This window comes from Dipteris shenzhenensis, chromosome 23 (assembly GCF_047967505.1).
Source record: "Dipteris shenzhenensis isolate YYH24624 ecotype China chromosome 23, Dip_SZ_1.0, whole genome shotgun sequence".
Classification (NCBI taxonomy): domain Eukaryota; kingdom Viridiplantae; phylum Streptophyta; class Polypodiopsida; order Gleicheniales; family Dipteridaceae; genus Dipteris; species Dipteris shenzhenensis.
The window spans coordinates 22,796,030-22,816,244 of NC_141618.1; positions in this window are offsets into that span (position 1 = coordinate 22,796,030).

A 20,215-nucleotide genomic window follows, 5' to 3' on the forward strand; every position below is an offset into this window, starting at 1 on the left:
CAAATGAATTCGATGCCACAACATACTCAAGGAAATTCCTTTGGAAAACTAATGAATTCAATGAACGTGTTTAAAAGAAATGCTATGTCCAATATATTACAAAGCATAATAGATCGCAAGGCAGTCAACATCTCACCTCATAAATGAACATGCAAGAGAAATACGATCAATGAGTCACCAATGGGAAAAGAAAGCTATGAGGCACAAAAAGAAAGTATGTAAGTATTAAGAGGTGATGAATCATGGCACCAATTCCAAAACCCAAGAAGTATGTAATCATATATGAACGGAATATAAAAGAAACTATAATCAAAGTTTGTTGTAAGAAACTTTACCAATGTGTGAAAGATGGAGGTTAAAAATATAGCAAGAGGCTACTATACAAAGCAAGGCCATAAGGAAATGGTGAGCTATCCAAGAAGATGGTATTCCATCCATGGACGGATGGCTTAGTTGTGGGAAAAATGAATTGCACACTAGGGAAACCTAATGGCTACACGGTGATAAGATTGTTTACCTCATAAAAAATTATACAGTTTGAGAGTTGATGTAGCATTTAGTATGAATTTCACATGCACTGCTTGTTTCCTTATGTGGTGAAGAGTCCATTGGAGGAAGCACAAACTCCTAGAACAAATCTAATACAGAGTATACATCGTAGCTAGTTATATGCTGAAGGATAAAATTCAAAATAACCTAGTATTATGCTTGTGTTGCTTACATGGCAAATACATTGGCACAAAGTGAAATGCAACATGCTTACATGATCAGTAGGCTCATACAATAGGATCACCATGGTGAGTTGACATGGTTGATTTGAGCCATCGTGATGGTTGACATCATTGGTTTGAGCTACTGTGTGATTATTAATATGGTTGGTTTGATCCATCAACGTGTTTGTCATGGATAATTTGAGCTTTCATAGTGATTGAGGTTGTTGTTTTGAGTGACTAATCATGGCTAGTTTGAGCCATCCCTTTGGTTGATTTAGTTATTTGATCCATTATAATCGTTGATGTGGTTGTTTTGATTCATTGTAATGGTTGACATCAATGGTGTGAGAATTTGAGATGGTTGATGTGCCTCATCTGATCTTGTGCAATGTCAAATCTCCTCCATTTAGAACCATGCACAAAGCATCAAGTAGAGCATTGCAAAATTTCCATGTGCCACAATTCATATGAGTTAAATGGGAGGTACCAAAATATCAAGGCAAGTTGAAAAATGGGTCCCTCCACTGTGCTAATTATCACGTTGCTAAAAACATTGGACAAGCACGTGGGTTATTACACATCATTATGATCCCATTGCCAATTTTTTAATTCCACCCACCAGCACTCATCCCATAGCACCCCCAAAATAGTTCTATGATTAGCTATACCCAACCAAAACCAACCACCTAAAGCCAAAATCCCAAAAATTGACTCAAGCGCACAACCCCAAAACTCCAACACCTATCTCAAGAACAAGTAGGAACTCAACTCAAAACCTTGAGCCAAACTTGAACTCATCCTCGTTCTCCATCCTAAATGAAAAGCCATACTTTAGGTTAAACCCTGCCCAAAGTCTCCACATCTCAAAAACTTGATATGGACCCCAAAGCAAGACCTTGACCTTGATGTAGATGTAAAACCAAATGAAAAAATTGAACAATTGACAAAACATCAAGAGTCCAAAATCTTGATCCAAAACCCTAGACTTGGACACAAACCTAGACAACCATAATTGGGTTGAAATGGTAGAAAACATCTCGAACACAAATCGAAAATCTTGATCTAGACACTAGAACATCCTACGTGAAAATGATAAGAAATTTTCTACACATACATTGCTAAGGAGAGAATTAGTTAGCCTACTATCTTCCTCAATGTGCATGAGCTTGTCCACTTTTAGACAAGGGATTGAGTAGATGAGACATCCTCCCTCTTGAATAGTAACCATGGCAATGATATTTTATAATTATTAAAATTCAAGGAAGGCTACTAGATTCTTGCTCAATCATATGGCATATAGACATGAGCCCCTTACCACTCCACTCCTTTGATCATAGAGTGAAACCTATTTATGTCACTAAGAAGAACATGCTTCCATATGACGGTGCTACTAAAAAGGCTTCCACCACTCATACAGACTGTACTCTAGTTCTAATTGTACTAAATATTGTTTTTACTCATTGAAAAGACTGGTGACACTTGATCTGTGTTCACTCTTTTACTAAGCACCCCCCATAAAGGCATCCATTGGTGCATAATCAGTTGTGATCTGCATCATCTCTAAGCCCTTGTTCTCCATACTACCAGGCTATTTTGAGTCTACAAACCCATACTCTCCTTACATCCTTGCCTTTTCCTTCTTCCCCTATGCAAAATTGGAAAGGATACTACGGATTCATTCCATGTGAAACATCATATGTACATTTATAGCTTTAACATCAATAGTAGATGCCCTTCTACTTGGTAGGATTCTTTAACATCGACAGCTAGATTGTACTTGATAGGATTCATTAACATGAAGTAGCTCCCCATTATTATGTCCATTTATCAAATTAAGGGTGGTATGTTAGGCCCTCTCTCCTCTTATTGCTTTATCTCTTGTTTTGGCCTTCTCTCTGGTTTGTTAGCCTTAAAACTTTGCACATTTGGCCTTCTCTAGTCTGGTTGTGATAGTCCAAATTCTTGTATATCTTTATTAAGACCTTTATTTGGTGCATTAGTTTATTCATTACATTTACAGGTAGAGAATATGTAACAAGTCTACTATTTCTTTTTGAGCTTGCAATTTTGGATGCAAGTGAGAAACCACATATTAAGCTTGTGAAGTTACATCTTGAATTGGCAACTAATTCATGCCCCTCACTATGAAGGGAAGTTTTATTCTCTACAAGAAGTATGGGTTTCGAAAGGCCCTTAGCATTGGTTTGTATTGAAAATTTCTTGAGTAAAGAAAGATGGCAATCCACTTTGGTTTTAATATAGAAATGGCTAAATCCAGTAAGGTGGCTAGGAAAAGAATCCTGCTATAGAAACTACTTGAACTAATAATAAAGGGGAGACCAAGTGTCATTAGTTAATCACGTAGAAATGCTACAAGAACTTGGATATATATGAATGAAAAAGAGAACAAACACTAGATTGAGGTGAGAGTCCCTTGGAAATGATTTGAAATAAGTGTCCAATCTCCTACAAAAGTATGTCTTCCTCTTGTTTTTCATAAAAGTTTTTGTTTACCTCTTTTTTTCTTGTCTTTCATTTTCTCTTTTATTTTTTGTGTACATTTTTTGTCTTTAGAACAACAAAAAAACTCTCACGTCATATGACTCCATCCAAGGAATGTTTATTTTAAACAATGGAATGTCTAGATCCTTGAATCCGATCTCTCTTGCATGAATGTGTTAGTGGTTCAAACTAGCTGATATGGGAACTTGATGGGAAGCCAAAAGGGACCTGGCAATGGCAACCATGCCTCGAGCCCCCTTGAGAGGGGGTTTGAATTGGGAAGTGCTTAATCAACCCTTCGTCCCAAGGGCTTGAAAGGAGATTGAAAATGCTCAACCTTACAAGAGGGCCAACAGAAAGCTGAGTTTGTACTAATAAGCACTCTTCTTCCCAACATGGATTGAAACCTGAAGAGAATGCAATAGCATTAAAGGTCTTGAGTTGGCTATCATCAAATCACAGGTTTCCCAACCTATCAAAAAAGGGGGATCAAAGGCTCAAACGTTGTCTTTTATCATTTTTAAGAATGCCATGCAAAAGCGTTGGATCTACACCAAACCTCCCTTATCACACTTTAAATCGATGATCACCTTTTGAGAATATATGTATAAGGTCTCATATTCATTCTCCTTGTTCGCATTTTCCTCATCAAGAACTACTGGTCTAATTCCCAAGCTTCCTACTGTTGCAAATCTTGTCAGTGTTTGGCCTTTCATATTGACTATATGTAATTCATTGGGGTACTTTACGATTCTTTAGGACTATCACCTTTCATATTGACTATATGTAATTCATCGATGGGTTACTTTGGGATTCTAGGATTCATACTAGTCCAAGTACTACTAACATTCTGAAGCTCACCATGTACTCCTAAATTGAGAGCATGGCAATCTTTATCAACATCTGTCGGCTTTGATACCAATGCATCCACTTTTTCTCAACTAATTGGCATTCTCATTTAACTTTGTAAATATGAAATAGTATACCCTCATACTTATGCCTACGATAAGTTATTACACACTCTTTGTGTGGTAATTGTGGTGGTGAATTGTTCCACAAATACATGCATTGACTAAAATCTTATACTTGATCTAACTAAATTAAATCTAGGATGATAAATATAAATCTACAATAAGCTATTACACACTCTTTGTATGGTACCTGTGGTGAATTGTTCTACAAATACATACATTGATCTAACCTTCATTGTTGATAGATATGAGATCTAAATAGTCCAACTAGCTCTTAGTAGATGCTTCCTATGGGAACTTTTCTTAGCCAATTCATCCACTATACACTTCCTTTTGCACAATCGTGCATCCATTAGAGTATCTTTCATGATTTGTATTTTTCTTTACAACTTTGAAATCGCATCATTTAAAGCAACATTTTCCATTGGAAATTGGATGGTTTCTACAATACTCTTTGCCATGCAAATAATGTTTTAATATTGCCTTGCAATTCTTTATTTTTGTCTGAAAACTATGTTCCTCTTCCCTTTTTTATTATCATGACATTTACATTGAGCATAAATGATGTTCAGTGTTGATTCCAAGTCTCTAGAATTCTAATCCTTGCATCTCTTTCAATAACCAAAGATTATAGTATGTATGAAGAACGTTATCACCATGATCTTGTAACATTCTTCACTATCCTAACACGCCATTCTCATCCTCATACAAAAACTTGATAAAACTCGTCAACCCATGGAATTAGGAAGCTTCTGAAGAGATTGGATCTTAAGGATACATCTTCCCGCCATAAGTCCATACCTTGATTTCAGACACTGTTGAAATCACATTCGCTTGCTAAAAGGATTTGTTCCTGTTTTTAAAAAGAGCATTCTTTACATCGATTTGAACCGAGTGTCCAATTTTCTGTTACTCCCAACACTCAATCTAGTTTCAAATAAATTTTATCTAATATAAACATAGCAACAACATTTGCAACCAAACAATACAAATTCTCAAACTAAAACTTCCACACATCAAAGAAAAAACTCTATAGACAACAAATCACCTATACATAGAAATCTGAGAAAACATAGTACATTAAATGTCCATAGACAAAAAATAGTTATAATAAACAAAATATGAACATTAATAGATTTCACAAAACATCTGTACAAACACCAAAATATAAATATTCACAAAAAATGACACAATCTTAGATACAACATAGTTAGCAAACAACAATAAGCAAAACACAACCAATGGAACATGCACACCATGACAACTCCTTGTCCAAAACACATAATTGAAACATACTACTAGATCCTTCACGAGGAACATTACAAGGTCCATTATGCGATTCAAAATCCTGGGAGGCATTTTTCTTTTATGCAATCATACTCAAATATGTAACATGTCTATCCCACATTAACAACATATCCCCTTCTTGTCTAAATAAAACAAAAGACTTAAGAATCACTAAAAGCTGAACCTTGAATATGTTTAAGAAGCTTCCCTTCCTCAGTATACTCCACTCTTCTCCATCAAACCTGCTGCCTACGTACAACTCTAATGCTACATAACATTTCAAAATATACCCTGAATCAGGCAGTACGTGTATATATATTTTTATCCAAATCTCTATCAATCTGAAAAAGGGGCCCTTTTTAAGTCCAATTATTTTGTAGTGAACAAGGTGCTCCACCTTTAATTCTGCTAGAAATTGCAAGCAAGGATGTGATCTTCATGAAGAGGGAAAATCAATATGCTATCTAAAAAATGAAACCAAATTTTGGGTAAATGAAGGGAAAACAAACTTCATAAGGAATAGAGAAGAAAGCATGTACATAACTATTGGATGCATGGAAAAAGAGAATAACAATGAGCAGATTCAATGAAAATTTTCACAAGGTAAATGTAGTTATCTTATGTAAAACACAATAATCACAAATCTTAAGACCCATAAGTTCCATATGAAGCCACTAAAAGGATCAAAGAATGTGATCTATACTTTTAATAACATTAGATATCCAATCTAACGTAAAATATCAACACATATGGATAAATTTATAGATTACATTAATGGTGTTATATTACTTTAAATTACATGAGTCTTTCATGAATAATTGAGATGGGAAAATAAAAATTGAGTAACTTCTTATGAAAATAGACATCTTATGAAAGACAAATCAAGGGTCTCATGTAAGGGAGGGGGAAAGTAACACCATTTGGATTATGCATACCTTTACAACTTACATGCACGCTGCATAGAATATCAACCAATGATATTTTCAAAATTGAGGCATAAAAATATACAACGTCAACTAAAAAATCTTGACACAATCTCAAATAGACAATAAATTAAAATGTATGGAGATATGCTCACAAAAGAAACACAAATTAATCATTACATTTCGATTCCTAAGAATGACTATAATTGATATTTTTAAATGGACTTCATCAGAGAAAATTTTAGAGAATTCAAAGACATGGTGCAAAATTTGAGAAGAATGCAAAGAAAGAAAGAATGATATCCTAACACTAACACTTATCTATTGAATAGATTACCAACAAATCCAATTCATGGTATGATAAACTATGAGGTATTCACTTGATCTAAACAAAAAAGTGTGCCCCTCGAATAATATTGGGTAAAATTTGTAACACCGACAATTATCTATTAAATAATTAGCAACAAATCCAATTTATGATGTGATATAATATGAGGAATTCACTTTATCTACACAAAAAATTGTGAATCTTGAATAAATTTGAGTAAAACTTATAGCACTAGCAATCATTTGTTGAAAAGATTACCAACAAATGTAGTATGATACAATATGAGGCAGTCAGTAAACAAAAAAATGTGCACTAAGACACTATGAGGAAGGTAGTTGAGAGGGATGATGATTTGTACAAAGAGCATGGATAATGTAAGCCCTAAAAATGGATTCAAATGAAGGTACATCTACTTGCGAGATGATGAGCAAGAGCACGAATAATGTAAGCCCTCCTAAAGCTGTATTTAAATGAAGGTCCATCTACTTGGCTTGATGATGAGCATTTGGGTTAGAGAGTATGATCATGGGTTTATGCAATATCTCAATGAAATAATCAAGCTTTTACTCAAAAAGGATTGCAAGCCTAGCAATGAAAGTTGAAGTACTCCATGCAGTCATGCAAAGGGTTTATGACTGCTACCATGAGACCCAAAGTCGTATCGAATAGTTAAAGGCACAAAGCAAATATTAATAGCAACAATGAACCCAAAAAGAGAGGGTAATACAAAGAGCAACCATTGTGCCACAAGCAAAGAGGGTAGCTTCCAAATAAGCTGATGATTTTCGTGAAGTCGTCCACTCGAATTTAGCAATGCAAAACCAAGTCCAAGGCATGTGTGAATTCCTAGGCATAATACATATATTTTGATTATGAACAAAGCAATCAAGATGGATGACTTATGACTCTAATTCTATAATTTATTGTTTATCATGTCATAATTCATTTACAAATCCTGAACTTTTGAAAATAGATGCATCATGCTTGATGTGTTTCAAGCTTTAAGTTTATAAACCTTTTGTTTCCTATATGTTTTGTCATCCTGTGCATGTCTATAAAACAAAACATCTACATTTGTGCATGTATGCTTTCATAATAAAGAAATAGGAGACCACAAAAAGGAGACATTTCTAAACATTTGAAAATGAAATCCAAACTTTGCAATGTTTCAAAACCCATTCCTAACCATGTTGTTTCCAAACACTTGGCCATGTTATCACGTGTAGGACTAGTTGTTTCGAAACACTTGGCATTGTTATCACACACAGGACTACAAGAGTGAATTCCCTTCTGCAAAGAGAGAGATGGAGAGAGAGAGAGAGAGAGAGAGAGAATTTGAATTATAATTATAATAATTTAGGATCACCCTTTGGAATTTACAATATCATCACCAAAAAATAATAAGGATATATGTTACAAGGAATAACGATGTGGACCTATGCACAAGTATATTTGAGATCGCCCTTTGAAATTTTACAATGTTGTTGCCAAAGTAAAGATAAATAAAGAATGTGGACTTGTGCACAACTTGGCGGCTTATTGAAGACCAAAACTAGTTGAATTAGAAATGGCCAATTTTAACCTATTCTCTAGCTTTGCCTTCGATGTGTAATCTGGCAACATTAAAACGTTGAATCACATATGAGATGTTGGCAACTTGTGAATAACTCAAACATAGACAAGTTATAAGACTTCTTATTTTGCCTATTAAAAAAAGAACCCCTTACTCTCTACCTAAATAAGTTATAAGACTTGTTATTTAGACACATTATAAGACTTGTTATTTACCCTATCAAAAAAGAACCCCTTAAACTCTATTTGACTCGAGCATACTTTATATGAAGCAACTGATGCTGAGAAATACTTGTAGTACCTATCTGTATCCTCCCCATTACATAGAATAATTAACTGAGGCTACGAAGGCCTCCAATTGGAGCCCTATCATTTCCTGTTGAAAAAAACAGAAGTGATTTTTTCTCCTCCAATGTCATTTCTTTCACCTGAGACAACATGCCAAAGTGCCCTACATAAGAAAACTTTAGTTGCATCAAAAGAAAAAATGAGAATATTGTTCTTCTATATGGTATTTGAAACCAGCCTGAAGGCTAACAAGAGGGTGGTAAAACACTAACCAAACAAAAGCCTTCACAAAAGAATACTCAGCAAACACTCCACAGATAGATAGGGGGAGCTAGAGCCCTCGTGCTCAAATACAAAGACATAGACTAGCCCCAAAGCCTTGGAACTCCTTTCAGTATTTCTTTAGTAATTGAAGAGTGCCACAAGGTGAAAGCATAATCGAGTTGCCCCCGGTGCTCAAAAGTACAAACAATCTCTAGAAGCATTCATTGTGATCATCCTCCCAAGCAAGTCTCTTCAAAATCCAGCACAATACTCACCGGCCTACACGAGAGAGCATGTCTGAACCCTTTACTATTCTAGCACTCATTCCAAGCTCTTCCACACGCCAATGCACAATTCTTGCTAGATTTTTGTTCACGTGGCCAAGTGGTTAGCTACGCCAAGCACCCTTGACCCAAATGCATGTATGCACAACCCAAAGCTCCTACAATAGCCCACATGAGCTCTTTAGTTGGCCAACTCTGTTGACTCTGTGCCAACATGAACTTATGAAGAAAGAGAAGGTGTTACAACTTTGTGTTACAACTTCTAGACACAACTTTATGTTACGACTTTGTGTAACAACTTTGTGTTGCAAGTTTGTATTACAAGTTTATGTTACAACTTTGTGTAACAACTTTGTGTTACATCTTCTACATGAAGAGAGAGAATGTGTTACGACTTTGTGACACAACTTTGTGTTACAACTTTGTGACACAACTTTGTGTTACAACTTTGTGATACAACTTTGTGTTACAACTTTGTGATACGACTTTGTGTTACATGCAGAGAGAGAAGCTCTCCAACTTGTATAAATACCCCATAATGGAATGAAGCCCAGACTCTTGGGGCATTGTGTTGAGTCTACATTGGTATTCTAAGCATTTGTCTCAAGTGTCCATGCTTCCTTGCACTGCACGTCCAAAAGCATGTCCTAACCTTGCAACCCTTCTCCCCTCTCCTCCAACCCTGCAACCCACCCTCTCCCTCTCCTCCTCCCTCCTCCCTCCTCCTCCTCCTCCTCTCTCCTCTCTCTCCCTCCTCCTCCTCCCTCCTCCTCCTTCCTCCTCTCTCTCTTCCTTCACCCATGCTCTTACACCTTCTTCCTCTCCCACTCCTATGCTTTCCTAAACCCTTAAACTCCATGATCTATGGGGAGATGAGTTCTCCACCATGTACTCTACTCTGAACCTCTCCTTATCTCCCTTAGCACACCTGCACCCTGATTCAATCTTTTGGCCTTTTGCTTGAGCAAGCTCATTGGCTTACCTCCTTCTAACCCTGGATTCCTTCTAAACCTTGGAACCCCCTTCTAAACCCTGGAACTTTTTCTAACCCTGAACTCTTTCTAAACCCTGGATCCTCCTTCTGAACCCGTGAACTCTTTCTAAACCCTGGAACCTCCTTCTGAACCCTTAAACTCCTCCTAAACCCTACAACCCCCAATGAAGGCGAAAGCCTTCATTACCCCAACAACAATGGTTTACGTGCCTTTTACACATGCTTACACTTTGTTTGCTTACCACACTTAAGCCTACGTCTCTCACCGGAACACAACTCGAGGTCCTAAGCTACACATATACTACAACGACAATCCCAATATATTTGTAGCAGACAAAAAGCCTCAGAACCCTGCAACATAGAATACCCAGCTCTTCCTACGAAAGCAGTAGGAAAGAGCTAACATTTGGCGCCGCTGCCAGGGAGACTAGCGTCTCAAGTAGAGAGTAAACATGCGTAGGTAGGTGTAAAACAAGTCACTACTTCAAACTTTCATGCACATACCACTCAAGGGCAAGGAGAGTAAAAATTTTTTTTTCCAAATCTAGCCAAACATATCAACCCCAAACATCCACTTTGGGTTACTACCTTAAGAAATTTTCTTAATTTCTTAAATAAAAGCCACATGATGTACAATTAGGCTAGGTAGTGGACACGGTTGCGTAGAGCTTTCAATTACGATCATTTTACCTTTTTACAGAAAGGCAAACCGAGCTCTCCATAAAGAGTTATGGCTCGGGAAGAGTTTAGGGTTAAACCCTAAACCTAGACCCTAAACCTAAAATCCAAACCTATAAAAACCTACTCCACCCCCCCTCATTCTTCATCTTTCACTTTTTGCCTCCATTCTCTTCCTCCTTCCGAGCCCCATGCAAGACACTCCTCCCTCTCCATCGACCGCCCCCTTACTCCTATCCTCGCCATGTAAGTGACATCGAGCCCTTCTCGCAGCGATGACCTAGCCTTCCACCCACTGTCCATTGTTCCGCGACAATCCCGTTACATCGAGAAAGACTTGGAGAGCGATTAGGTGATCACCTCTCCCTGCTTTTCGATTTCAGTCTTTCAAGTTTTTTTTTTTTCCCTCTTTCTTCCCCCTTCCCCCTCCATCTCCACCTCCCCCTCGCCCCTCCCCCTTCATCTCTACCACCACCTCCCCCCTCCACCTCCCCCTCCCCCCTCCCCCTCCATCACCACCATCTTCCCCTCCTCGCCCTCTCCCCCTCCCCCTCCACCTCCTCCCCCCTCCCCCTCCATCACCACCTCCCCCCTTCCCCTCTCCCCCTCCACCACCATCTTCCCCCCCTCCCCCTCTCGCCCTCCCCCTCCACCTCCTCCCCCCTCCCCCTCCACCCCCACCTCCCCCCTCCCCCTCCACCCCCCCCTTCCCCTCCCCCTCCACCTCCCCCTCCACCTCCCCCCTCCCCCTCCACCTCCACCTCCCCCCTCCCCCTCCACCCCCCCCTTCCCCCTCCACCACCACCTCCCCCTCTCCCCCTTCATCTCCACCCCCCCCCTCTCCCCCTCCCCCTCCACCACCCCCTCCCCCTCTCCCCCTCCCCCTCGACCACCTCCCCCCTCTCCCCCTCCCCCTCCACCACCCCCTCCCCCCCTTCTCCCTTCTCTCTCTTTTCTCTCTCCTCTCTCCCCTTTTTCCCCTCTCTCTCTCTCTTCTCTCTCTCCATCTCCCCCCCTCACTCTCTCCTCTCTCCCCCTCGTTCTCTCTCCCACCCCCTCTCTCTCTCACTCTCTCCTCTCTCCCCCTCCTTCTCTCCCCCACCCCCTCTCTCTCTCTCACTCTCTCCTCTCTTCCCTCTCCCCCACCCCCTCTCTCTTTCCCCCTTACCCCCCTCTGTGTCAACCCAAAACCCCCTTTTTTCCCCCGGGCCGCCCCGCGGCGGCTCTGCGTCCCACCCCAGCCCAGCCCCGCGGCGGCGCTATGTCCGCCGCCCCGCCCCGCCGCTCGCCATCCCCCGCCCCGCCCCGCTCATAACCCCCGCCCCGCCAGCGGCGGCGCCCCCTCACCCGCCGCCACGAACCCCCTCCCCCGCCCAACCCCGCCCGTGCAAACCCGCCCGCGCGCGCCGCCCAACCCCCCCGACCGCGCACGCCGCCCCGCCCTGCCGCTCGCCATCCCGCACCCCTCCAACCCCTGCTACCCCGCCCGCGGTGATGCATGTAGTGCCGCCGCCCCCCGCTCGCCGCCCCGCGCCCCCCCCGCCCGCGCCACCCCCGCCCCGCCCCGCGCAACCCCCTCGCAACAACTCCTTACCCCCTCTCACCACCCCTTGTCCCCCCGCGCACCCCCTCACCCTCCCCAACCCCTTACCCCCTCGCCACCCCCGTCCTCCCCCGCGCAACCCCCCCCTCACCCCCCGCGCAACCCCCTCACCCCCCGCGCAAACCCCCCCCTTCCCCCCCGCAGCAAACCCCCCCCCCCCCCCCGGGCGCCGCCGTCGGGCAGCCCCCCCACTCCAAAAAAAAAAAAAAAACTAAACCTAACCTAAAATTAACTCTAGGGTTAGTTTAACCATAGTTAGGTTAGTACTAACTACAGTTAGGTTAGGTTAGTTAACCCTAGGTTAGTTAGTAACCTCAGTTAGATTAGCTACGTAGGTTTGGTTAGTAGTAACTGAGGTTAGCTTAGTTTAGTTAACCCTCAGTTAGGTTAGACTAACTCTTCAGTTAGTATCTAACTACAGTTAGTTAACCTCCCAGTTACAATAACTGGGAGGATCTAGGTTAGTTAGTCTAACTACAGTCACTTGGTTTCAACCCCTCGGTTGGACTTAAAGTCCATTCACACCACTATTAGGACCCCCCAAATGCCAAATTTACCCCTCCTTTAACCCCTCGAAACTCATCCGTTTGGGACCCAAATTGAACCCCCTTTGAACCCAGATTTCACACACGGAAACACCACGTTACGGGGTATTTTTCCAGCCCATTGCACACCATTTCGGCATCCCTAGCACACGTTCATTCACGCCCCCGTGTGGGCCTCATTTTGCATTAATTCACTCGTATTTTCACGCCGCGACCTCCGATTAACGATCTGTCTGCACCGGCACATTTCCCTACACACATAGGACAATCCTAGGCACATTATTAACACGACGGTCCCTACACAAACTAACATCACTCTAACTCTCCTAACGACACCACCTCCACACCCGCCCTTGGGGTAGCGATACCCTTGGCAAATCACGCACCATCTGCATGCAGTTATGTTCCGGCCAACGACTTCGACTCCAACACTCGCCCAATCCGCAACTAACTCCAGTGCAACAACCGCCCCCGCCAATCCTCTACCCCGATTTCCCCCCTGAGATTCAACAACTTCCTTTAACTCCTCCACGCCCCAACATGGCTGGACGTCGTCCTGAGCATGATGGGGACATCGAGCTCGATGCCGAGGCTGACAACTTCTTCAATCGACGAAATCACAACAATCACGGCCGACGCCCCTTGGGAAAACTGGAACTTCCCAAATATAATGGTAGGGGAGACCCTACTCGCTTCCTCCAACATTTTGATGCCGCATGTCGAGCAGGTGGTGATCAATCCCATGAAACTAAGGTGGCTTGGTTTCCAATGGCCTTAACTGATGAGGCGTCAGAATGGTACCTCGACCTTCTTATGGAAGAACGTGCTACATGGGACCTACTTCAAACCGAATTCAAACGTCGCTTTCAAACGGAGAGGCTACAAGATGATCCCGCTCTCCAACTCAGCAAGATCGAACAAGGCCGGAGGGAAGATGTACGCACATACTTGGGAAAGATGAAGAGATTGATCGCCAAATGTGACCCACGCCCTGATGCAAAGTACCTCACAGCATGGTTCATAGCAGGTCTACGAAAGAAAATCCGCAAGGATATGAAAAAGATAAGTAGCTATGAAACATTCAGTGCTGCTCATGCGGCAGCCATTGACATCGAAGATGGCATGACAGATTCAGACACTAGCAGTGATGATGCCAGATCAAATACACGAGATAAGCACTCGAAAAAAGGTAAATCCAAGGACACTGCCGAAACATCCAATGAAGATCGCCTCGAGGCCATGACCTTGAAGCTAAAAGAAGATATGATGCAGGCCATGGATCAAAAACTTCACTTGTCTCAGCCGCCAACTCAAACATATCCACGGCGAGAAAATGTCTGGTGCCCACACTGCTTGGCCAATCATACAGCAAATGAATGCCCAGTCCTAAGAGCAAGAATCAATGCACAAGAAAATCCACTGCCACGGTTGTGGTGCCATATCTGTGTCGTCGGTGGCCATGATGAGACCAGTTGCATCTTCAACATGCGCAACAATCCGCCTCGACCACCACAATACCAAGCGGCACCCATGCCAGTATACAGGCAACTGGCACTTGCACAAGCGCCCCCAGCTCCGAGACTAAATCCTGTTACCGTTCGGACACAAGTCCCACAACTACTCAGGAATCCGAATCCACGACCGTATCCAAGAGCACCAAATCCAGCTCCTCAGGCAGTCCCCATACATCAATTACAAGCCGAAGAAGTAGACTCACTATTTGAGTATGAAGCAGAGTACCCAGTGTACTATGTAGAAGGTGCAGAGGGTCTAATACCAGTCTATGCAAATCAAGTGTGACCCAACACATTTCGTGCACCAATCAAGTGTTACGGTTGTGGAGAAAATCATAGAATCGCAGAGTGCCCTCATCGCGGTAGCCCAGCCACTTTCCAACCGCTCTGCAGAGATTGTGGCATAGGACATGCCTGTATGGATTGTCCCATGAAAAATAAGGTCCCAGAACAAACAGAGGTTAAGCCTGACGTCCCCATTGGCATCATTGGGGTGGACCATCAAAGTCTGGGTCCGGCAAGTCTAAGGTCACAACCTATCAATGTAATTACACGCCAACAGAAAGCGGCCACGAAGGACCCTATCATTCCAATCCAACCAAAGCGACTTCTGAGAATGAAAGCACAAGTGCCTCCACCTCCACCAAGCAATGAGCAGCCGAGTTCATCCACATCAACTCCCGAGCCTCGGATAAAAGAAGCTCCATTCCCGAATGTAGAGGTGGAGAAGGCTCGTTTTCAGGCACTTCAGCAATGGGTCCAAAATGAACAAGCTCAATTTGAGGCTCAGAAACAAGCTCAAGACCCACTCCATGACTTGGCCCCACAAAGTATTGATACTGTACTCGAGCCTTTGTTCCAACAACAGACTCCACAACAGAATGTACCGCCACGTCAACTTGAAGGAGCTGCACTCTCTAGCCTACTGAGTTGCCCTGTGTCCATTCCCATCGGAATCCTCTTACGAAATTTTCCCAATCTCTGGGAGAGTTTCAAAGGATGGATTGAACTCGCAAATCCCCCTCCACCTATGAACGACATTGATGATATCCCTATGCGGATGGGTGAGAAAGATGACATACGCAACATCACTGTGCCTTTGATCCACAAGGCATATAATGAAATCCAAGCCATAGTGGATGGTGGAGCAGGTGTCAATGTCCTATCAAAGGAGCTTTACGAAGAATGGGGTCTCCCACCAATGCAAAAGGCTAATTTCAACATACGCCTTGCTGATGATTCACGGGCTAAACCCTTGGGAATCGTGAATGGCGTGTCCACAAAGATCGCAGGAGTCCGCTTTTCCCTTCAATTCACAATCTTGGATCTCCCCAAAAAATCCTATCAAATCTTACTGGGACGTCCTTGGTTACGGGAAGCATCAGTCCTCCATGACTGGGGAACGGATAGATTGACAATCCAGAATCGAGACACTGCAGTCAGGGTGAATGTGGGGACAGGAGTTATTAAACCAATTGTTCCTAGAGCATTGGATGACACATCTTCCATGACAGGTCACATCCCTTACGGCCTTCGCTCATGCCTCTCACCATTTTCATCTTACCCAACAGTCACAAACTTACGAGCCCCTCACACCTAGCTTTTTCCCCTCCCTTGCTAATCCTACCCTTGAGGATTACCAAGCTGCTCAAACCATTTGCCCATTTCTTCCACCCTCCCCTCTGCTCCCCCTTCCGCCACTATCACTCAGCCATATTTCTCCCCCATGTCCCCTGCTTCTCTCCCAGCCCCGTCATCACCTCCGACACTTCTGGTGCTTCCATCAGCAAAAAATGATGCCGTATTTGATTTTGAATATCAGGATCCGGATAATCCAATTCGTACACCCATGCCAAGTTCCAATGATGGGTATGATTTTGATGAGATACCACTTCCCAGTAACCCCATCAAGGAATTTTGGAGCAAATATCCTGATATGAAAACTCGCGGTGGATGGACCCTGGGTAACTTTCCTACCAATCTTCGTCAGCACCAAATAAGTGAAGGTTGGATTAGCAAATTGGATCCACAACCTGATTGGCGCCGTCCCAAGCTCTTTGATGTAAGCTTCTTAAAGGAGTACTTACGGGCTCCTCCATGTCTCAGAACCCATCCCAAGTTCTATGCAGTTCCACGGCGTAAAAGATGGGAAGCCAACATACACACTTTGGCTGAAGATCGAGTCATTAATTAGCCAATGATCGAACCCTACTCTGGTGTAGAATGGACTATCCAAGGCGCCATGATCCGAGCACTTCAGCAGCATGAACAAACAATGCGCGGCAACATTGATCGCTTCCTTCGCCAAAGTGCCATATTCTGCAAAACATTAGCATTAATTCTGGAGGTCTAATGTTACCTTGATTCCCATTTGCCTCCACTCAGCTTTAATCCCAATGAACGGATTGATGCATAGATTACAAGCCGACTATATCAAAGAGTGATCTTCTTGGAGGCACGCCACATATCTCTGTGCAGGCTACCTGGAAACTGCGCAAAAATTGTATGGTGCTAAGGCTCTACAGTAGGACCGTCTGGCATGACACAAGTTCCACAGCCACTGGACTAAAAACATGGCAACCCAGGTGCGTGATTGCAATAAGCCATAACCCGAGGACGGGTAATAAAATGGATCCGGGGGTATGTTGACTCTGTGCCAACATGAACTTATGAAGAAAGAGAAGGTGTTACAACTTTGTGTTACAACTTCTAGACACAACTTTATGTTACGACTTTGTGTAACAACTTTGTGTTGCAAGTTTGTGTTACAAGTTTATGTTACGACTTTGTGTAACAACTTTGTGTTACATCTTCTACATGAAGAGAGAGAATGTGTTACGACTTTGTGACACAACTTTGTGTTACAACTTTGTGACACAACTTTGTGTTACAACTTTGTGATACAACTTTGTGTTACAACTTTGTGATACGACTTTATGTTACATGCAGAGAGAGAAGCTCTCCAACTTGTATAAATACCCCATAATGGAATGAAGCCCGGACTCTTGGGGCATTGTGTTGAGTCTACATTGGTATTCTAAGCATTTGTCTCAAGTGTCCATGCTTCCTTGCACTGCACGTCCAAAAGCATGTCCTAACCTTGCAACCCTTCTCCCCTCTCCTCCAACCCTGCAACCCACCCTCTCCCTCTCCTCCTCCCTCCTCCCTCCTCCTCCTCCTCCTCTCTCCTCTCTCTCCCTCCTCCTCCTCCCTCCTCCTCCTTCCTCCTCTCTCTCTTCCTTCACCCATGCTCTTACACCTTCTTCCTCTCCCACTCCTATGCTTTCCTAAACCCTTAAACTCCATGATCTACGAGGGAGACGAGTTCTCCACCATGTACTCTACTCTGAACCTTGGACCCTCCTTCTAACCCTGAACTCCTTCTAAACCTTGGAACCCCCTTCTAAACCCTGGAACTCTTTCTAACCCTGAACTCTTTCTAAACCCTGGATCCTCCTTCTGAACCCTTGAACTCTTTCTAAACCCTGGAACCTCCTTCTGAACCCATAAACTCCTCCTAAACCCTACAACCCCCAATGAAGGCGAAAGCCTTCATTACCCCAACAACAATGGTTTACGTGCCTTTTACACATGCTTACACTTTGTTTGCTTACCACACTTAAGCCTATGTCTCTCACCGGAACACGACTCGAGGTCCTAAGCTACACATATACTACAACGACAATCCCAATATATCTGTAGGTGACAAAAAGCCTCGGAACCCTGCAACATAGAATACCCAGCTCGTCCTACGAAAGCAGTAGGAAAGAGCTAACAAACTCCAACCCCTACTCTTGCTCGTACATATTGTATAGGCAGATATCTTTAAACCTTTCAAGGGTGATGTGCCAAAGGTCGAGGAATTGGATGAGATTTATGTTCCAAAACTATTTTGGAACATAAGGAAAGGAAGATCAAAGGTAGAGCTTCCCGCTGCTACTTAGTAAAATTCAGAAATTATTCTCCATTACATGCAAAGTGGTTGGAAGAGGGTAATCTGGCAAATACACCTTAGTTATTATAGCTCTATCTAGATGCTTTTTAGCTTGATCTAACTTTGGTTGTGGCTCCTTTAGGCCCTTACATATTGTACGGGCATATATCTTTAAACCTTTCAAGGGTGATGTGCCAGAGGATATGCCTGATGAGATGCAACCAGAGGTTGAGGAATTGGATGAGATCCTAGTTCCAAAACGATTTTGGAACATAAGGAAAGGAAGAGCAGAGGTAGAGTTTCCCGCCATTACTTAGTAAAATTCAGAAATTATTCTCCATTACATGCAAAGTGGTTGGAAGAGGATAATCTGGTAGATACACCTTAGTTATTACAACTCTATCTAGATGATTTTGATCCGACTTTGGTTGTGGCTTCTTCAGACTCATTAGAGCATAGATTTGGAGCAGTGCTTGATGCTCAAGAGAGGGGTAGTACCTCTATCTCTATGTTACTGACACAGATATCTAGAGGTTGCTTGGTGACATTTCTTGTTTCACCCTCGGGGGGGTCACTATGTATAAACCCTCTATATCATGTGCGTTCAAGGCCTATATTTAAAGTCCCTTATCTGTAAAAAAATTCATTAATAAAATGTACCCCTTTTCTATACAAATCTGTAAATTTTTTCCAAACTTATTTTAAATAGTCCCTTATCTATATTTATTTCTCTAAATTTTAGAAATAAAAAAAATCCTTCTGTTGAACTCACGTGATAGGGTTACATATGATGAGTGACCCCCCCAAGGTTTCACCTGAGGTACTACTTGCTGATAGTATAGCTACCTTTAGACTTCTATGATCAGTGTACTAGTCACTATGAGTGGGTTTTTGTAGTTTATATGGATTGCCATCTAGATGCAATTGAGGTCGCTTTCCATGTTTCAAGAGAGGGGTATGTGATGAGGACATGAGTTTTGATATACTCGCATGTGGCCTCGACCTCAAGAATCAAGTGATGAGGTCACGGGATGAGGTGTCACACCAAAAGCATGGTGAATCCCAATTTGAACTCCCCAGTTACTGGATGTCTTACTGTGTTCTACAATTGCATGTGGATGTCTTACTATGTGCAACAATTGTGGGACGTCCTCTTGTCTTTAAATCATTTCAAATGGCTTATAGCTTTCAGTTGAAGTTGGGGCTACTATGAGTGTCTCCTTGCTTTGGATTAACATTGCTTCCTAGAGGCATGCCGCTCAGACAACAAATCTAACTTGCTCCTCGTCGCATCCATGATGACACAAGTGCCCCATTGCAAACATATCCTTCAACCATTTGCATTCAAACTTGATTGTTTTCTAAGATGGCCTTCTCCTATTGTAGAGTGAGTTGGGGTGCCACTGCTTCTGTCTAAGCTCTCCTGTGAGTCTCCAACCATGTTGGCATCATCATCAAGGAATGCATCACAATGTTAGAGCAAGAGAGGGGGTGAAGTAGAGGCTACGCACATTTGTTCAAATGCCTATAGGGTTTCAGCCATGTTGGAGTCATTCCATAGCATTCCGCGATTGTATAGGTTCTCATTAACCAACTCCCATTGCAGATAGGCATGGTTTGAAATGCATCTAAGAATGAGAAACCAATTATCGAAAGTAAATCTTATCCATGGGTGCTCAAAGGAAAAATCGCCAAAAGAATGGAATTCAAGCATTGACGCCGTACCCGCGAGAGAAGTGCTATCACATGGTAATGAGGGATTAGAGGTGATTAGGTTTCATGATTTACTTTTGTGGGAATTACTGCCTGGTGGTG